At 43.7% G+C, this 6,000-nt stretch overlaps 1 protein-coding gene across 3 annotated transcripts in view; it reads left to right on the top strand.

Moving 5' to 3' along the window:
* Positions 1-2,890: 2,890 nt before the first annotated feature.
* Positions 2,891-6,000, top strand: part of LOC308309201 (neuronal cell adhesion molecule-like) — a gene marked incomplete at its 3' end in the record, with an annotated part of 156,937 nt that continues 153,827 nt past the window's right edge. For all 3 annotated transcript variants that reach the window (XM_080754697.1, XM_080754696.1, XM_080754698.1), the window contains exon 1: positions 2,891-2,999. The remainder of the gene's footprint in view (positions 3,000-6,000) is intronic.

Raw genomic sequence — 6,000 nt, 5'->3', positions numbered from 1 at the left:
TTGCACATGAAGTTAATCATCTGGGGGGACCCCAAAATAATGTGGGTCCCGACCCACAGGTTGAGAACCACTGCTCTAATGCAGTGGTGTGTGAGGTCCTTGCGGGTGTCCTGGGGGGGTCCCATAGCAGGGGGGTCCCCAGCAAAATGAGGCAATTATAGCATCAAGATCAGTTTAACCACTTTAAACCTCTATACATCGGAAATTGCCGATTTACAAGCTTAAAACATTGTAAATGGTGCATTTAAATACTTCCTTTATCCAAGGCTCTTTACAGAGATACATTCATCCATTCACACACACATTCATACACCGAGGAAACCATGGTGGAGGAAACCATGCAAGGCACCAACCTGCTCATCAGGGGCAACTAGGGGTCTTGCTCAAGGACACATACTTGTAAGCTTGTAGATCGGCTATCCTAAATTAAAATTGGCTTGCGACCGCGGGCTGACGGGCTGGTGGGTGGGCACAACTCTGACTCAACGCTCATGTCACCATGACTCAGCCATAACCATATAAAGAGTTTCTCAATGCAGCCATGCCCAAATATGGAGTGTGTTGCCTAACCTCAACGTGTCTTCATGGCACCAGGCGCAAACATTTCAGTCAGCTCATCATAGGGAATAAAAGGCACATGGACCAACAGATTTGAGATCCAGTTGTCCAGGGCCAGGGCCACAGATCCCATATCTCATATTATGCATATAGGCCTATGGCAGTGGTTCTCAACCTGTGGGTCGGGGGTCCCCAAATTATTTTGGGGGGTCCCCAGATGATTAGCTTAATGTGCAACATTGTTTTCTCACACTCAACAGTAACAGTTGTAAACAATTAACCAACATATAGTTTAAATTTACTATAGAGGGTATCTGCACATTTCTAAAAGTGACACTTTGAGGACTTTTTAATACCTCTAAAATATCAAATCAAACATTGGCCAAATTGTCAAATATTAGAGGCAGAAATTGTGAACATGTTGTGAGCATGTTGTGAGCATTGTTGACTCTTGGCAACAAGTGTCGAATGTCACACCAATAACGTCCATCAGATTGAATTGATTTGAAACTAACTGAACCAAATTCAACTGAATTGAAAGGGACACAGAGAAATAAGCTGACAACACGATTGGCCTTGATGCGGGGATGGGGTGGGGGTGACACTAGGGTGACAATGATGAATGTGTTTGAGGCCTAATGTGTGTGTGTGTGTGTGTGTGTGTGTGTGTGTGTGTGTGTGGCGCACGTGTAAGCGCGCTGATGGAGGTCGGTAATGGAAATGTAACGGGCATCCAACCATATGACACCAGCACTCTGTCTGCCCTGTGTGTGTGCGTGTGTGTGGGGGGGATACTCTGATCTGGGAATTAAATGACAATGGCCATCTATGTGTTGCAGTAAGTTGGCGGATTATTTGTCACCATGGGTGGGTGTGTGTGGGTGTTTTGTTTTTGTGCGTGCGTGCGTGTGCATACATTGACCTGCTGTCACTATTGATCGCTACAGAGGAACACCTGTGATGTACATTTTTAAAGTGTGCATCTGACTCTAATTTTCTGGATGTAGATAATTTGGCCACAATGCCAGATGTTTCAGAAATTGTTGTGATGTTTTTGGAGCAAGACATTGACAACTAAAGATTGACATGGGCTTAAAAGATTTACGACATATTGCCTATGCATGCATAATACTTATTTATTCATTCATGGCATGAAATAATTGGTGTGTGTGTGTGTGTGTGTGTGTGTGTGTGTGTGTGTGTGTGTGTGTGTGTGTGTGTGTGTGTGTGTGTGTGTGTTGGGGGGGGGGGGGGGCAGTGTTTCATCAATGAAATTATGATTAATGTGTATGTAAATGAGGCCAGTCAAATATAGCCATTAATTCAAGCTGTACGCCTATTATTTTCTCAAGGGTCGTTGTGGATAATTCTTTACACAATATTGCCATTCTTCTCTGGGGCAGATGTAACAGCCAGATATGTGGCCAATTGAAATATGTGACTCTAGAGGTCACTGTTCTGCCACCTAGGACACCTCTGCCCATCTGTCTGTCCTGTCCTTCTGTGTGTCCTATTTTCTACTCAATGTACTCAATCTGATTCGGAACCTGTACAACGTGTGCACTACCCATTGGCAACAGGCCGTTGCAGTGGTTGTATGTAGGCTATATGAAGGGAGTGAAGTCACAGAGGACTTTGATTTAAATGCATGCAAGGACTTGGAAGTTTGGGTTTGATTGATTGAATACTTTATTAAAAGTAAAAGTCTCGAATTCAAAATAAACTTGAGTGACAGAGAGACAGTACAAAGGTATGGGCATCAAAATGTAGCCTACTTAAAGTACCAAAAGTAAAAGTAGGCTACTAATTATTATATTATTTATGTCCCATTTCAAGTTTCCAAATGCATATAATGTGAGTGAGCTTATAGATTGCCTTTGAGTTTGAGATGTAATGGAGTAGGTCTAGAAGTAAAAGTAGGCTACTGACAATTGGTTAAAAACAATATTGTATTTCTCCCATAGGTTAATTGATGAGAAATAAGCTGAGACACCAGAGAACCCAGGGGTGGCCCAATTCAATCTTTGACAAATTTCGATGTAACGTCGCGCGCCTGCGCAGCACGACAGCGTGGAGCTGCTTGGTTTGTGACAGCAGAGGGAGAGAGAGGGAGGGGGAGAGAGAGGGGGGGGGGGAGAGGGAGAGAGGGAGAGAGAGGAAGAGAGTCAGAGAGGGAGGGAGGGAGACATCAGTGGAACACAGCCTGCTGCAGCGGCAGGGGAACTCTCTCGCTCTCACACACACACACGCGCGCACGGTGCACGCACGCATGCATGCAGGCAGGCAGGCAGGCACTGCTCACAGAAACGATCCTTTTGCTGGGGAGACAAAAATCATCACATAGGCACATAGGCGGACAGTCAGACAACAACAGAGCGGACAGGCAGAGAGGCTGGAGGAGGGAAATTACGCGTTTTGGTGTTTTCTTCAACAGGACGAGGGTAAGTTTGCGTTTTTGTATTCATTTTGTTGACAATCGGTGTTTTGCTGTTTGATCGCGGGTATGAATGAATGAATGGTGATGATGATAGATGGATAGGCTATGTGTGTGTGTGTGCCGGTTCAATCTTATCTTGACGGTTAAAATGATGCGCATTTGTTGGCGCAGTGTGTGTGTGTGTGTGTGTGTGTGTGTGTGTGTGGAAATGTCAACTCGCCGAGGATTCCGTTCCCCGTAGCAACGATCAACCAACCAACCGATGATGATGATGATGATGGTGCGGATGATTTTTGACCACGTCCAGGTGTAAATATAAATGAGGAACAAACGGTGCCGGTGTGGAGGATTGGAGGCTGAGGGAAACAAATGGTGTTTTTTTCTCCCCTCTCCTCTCAGATGAGCACATTTAATCAACGGCACAGACTGTTTTATACTGTGTAGGCTGGTGGTTATACACTGCTACGGCGCAGCAGCTATATAGGTCTATATAGGCTATATAAGACAGTTAGGCATTAGGCTATATTATTATCTGAATTGAAATGGCTTTTAGTAGAGATGGCTGCGATTTTTCTCTTTCGATCCGATTAGCGATGGCAGAATCAATACCGATCCAATAGCCTATATTTATGAAATAGGCCTATCAAATATAAATATTAAGTCGCCTACAATAAAAAATGTAATAAATGCATAGGTCTACATTTCTCCTGCGATCCTATCCGATTTACGTTTTGTTTTTTTGCTGATATCTGACCGATGGCATCCCCAATTAAAATATGATGATGATGAATTGCGTGCGGCGGACTGTATATTCCCTCTCTTTATAGCCTATATCTCCTGTCAGACCGGCCGGTGCAGCGTGCAGGCCTGCGGTAGAGGAGCGGATTAATTGATGTCTGCCAGTGATATTGTTGCCAGCCCAGCTGAAGCTGAATGCATGCATGCGACCCCCTCCTGAGGTGTCATTTCATTTGCAGTGTTATGTCTTATTAAAGCCAAGCAGCAAAGCCCACAGTAGAGGTGTTGTTTTTACACACAGAGAACCGTGCGGCCTGCTGCTGTAATGAAGTGACTTGAATAGACATCAGGCTCCGACTGAATGAAACAGTCCACACATTGTGTGTGTGTGTGTGTGAGTGTGTGTGTGTGTGTGTGTGTGTGTGTGTGCGTGTGTGTGTGTGCGTGCGCGTGCGTGCGTGCGTGTGTGTGTGTTTCCACCATGCTTGCTTGTGGTGGACACCTTTGTCAAAATAGTATTTTTTGCCATGGACATACAGCATGAGTGGACACTGGTCAATAATAACATTAGGCTACCACCAGAAACGCATAAAGACCTATAGCCTTGCATGACCAATGACCATAACAGGTCTGTAACTGTGGGAGTGTTTAAATGGAACCAAATGGACCCTTACCCTTACCGGTTCCATTTGAACACTCAGGAGTTAAGGGGGTTCTTGCAAATAACACAGTTGAGCTATACTAGTGGACTCCTAATATCCCATAGTGTCGTAGTAAATCAGTGTCATCATAGGCCTACATATTCTGAAGAACACCTGAGGCTTAATTAGTATTAAGTGGGCCGCCTTATGATTAAAATAAGAACATTGTAATGATGTGTAAATTAAAAATGTGCCACGGACAAGACTTTGCCACGGAGACATTTTGTCCGTGTGCAGACATAATTGATGACCCCCTGCCAGTGGTGTGTTCTAGACTTTTTTTTAAGGGCATACTATAATCTATGATCCACGGCTGTGTGGCCAGGGCAGACGCCAGTGCATAATGCCTTTCAAATACGCTACTTTGAAAGGTTCGCGAGGGCAGACGCTATTCATATTTTTATTTCCGACAGCAGACACCGTATACGTGTGTTAGGTTGAACACAGCACTGACCCCTGCCCCCAGTAAATAAATAAAATAACTAAATACAACAGTAGGCCTAAAACATAGCCAATCACACTTGGTTTAAAAAAAAAAGATTTTCTTCTTTCAGATGGTTTTAGGCTATTTAAAAAAATCTCAAACTTCAGCGGTAACTTAGTATTAAGCTATAGCCTATGTTTGGACTTTGTGAATAATATATATTTTTTTTTCTGTTGTGAAATCTATAGTTAAAATACAGCCTACAACATCTTTACTCTGTATCTTTAACCTGGTATTGATGTCATTCATGTTCTACAGTGTTGAAAACTCACTTCAGCTTCCGTACTATGTTACAGTTTTTGTCAGTATTTAGCTTAGGGCACTTTGACAGGGGAACTAATTAGGAGCAGAACAGGCTCCCTAACCACCAAAACAAGTTATTAGTTTAGAGAAAAAAGGAAAAAGAAAACGGTATCGAGGCACTGCTCAACATAATGCCAGCAATCTAGCATCATATGATGTGAACTGCAGTGCAGGCCACTGTAGATTTCGGGAATAACATTGAGGCGTTCTTTAATACAAAGAGTTATATATACGGCCCGTTATAGCACAGCAGTGTGAAACAACAACACCTTGACAATCTTTACCATACGTGTCTACAAAACATTTCTGAGTAGTTATTGGCCTGACCTTTTGAATGTGGAAAGCCTTTATTCAATACCGGTTTGGATCCCTGTTTCCTATAGGAGCCCACAGGTGAAGATGTGTAGATTTAAGGCTAGGGTGACCACGGACCAGACGTCCCGGTTTGGCCGGGACTGATCCACTAGAAAATTGTCCCGGTTTTAACCAGAATTTAGATATTAGTAGCTGTTTTCAGTGGTTGAATAGACATTTATCATGTTCTTTTCATGAAAACATGCTCACCTAACCAATCAGAAAACATGAACAAATTCATTGTGTGTCTGAATTCAACGCTGTTTGTTAATCACCAACTGCCTGTATGCAACCCTGCGTGTATGTGCGCGTGCACGAACGTTAGAGAATGGGCACGCGCGTGCGGAGTAAAGTGTGCACTGTGCATTGCTTTTAGGGTCCCGGATTTAGGCAACAGTGGTTTGCGTCCCGGTTTGAGCGAAAAT

Source organism: Nannobrachium achirus (assembly GCF_963921795.1).
Source record: "Nannobrachium achirus genome assembly, chromosome: 23".
Taxonomy (NCBI): Eukaryota; Metazoa; Chordata; class Actinopteri; order Myctophiformes; family Myctophidae; genus Nannobrachium; species Nannobrachium achirus.
The sequence above is the reverse complement of the archived record's forward strand: the minus strand, read 5'-3'. Positions and strand labels throughout refer to the sequence as shown.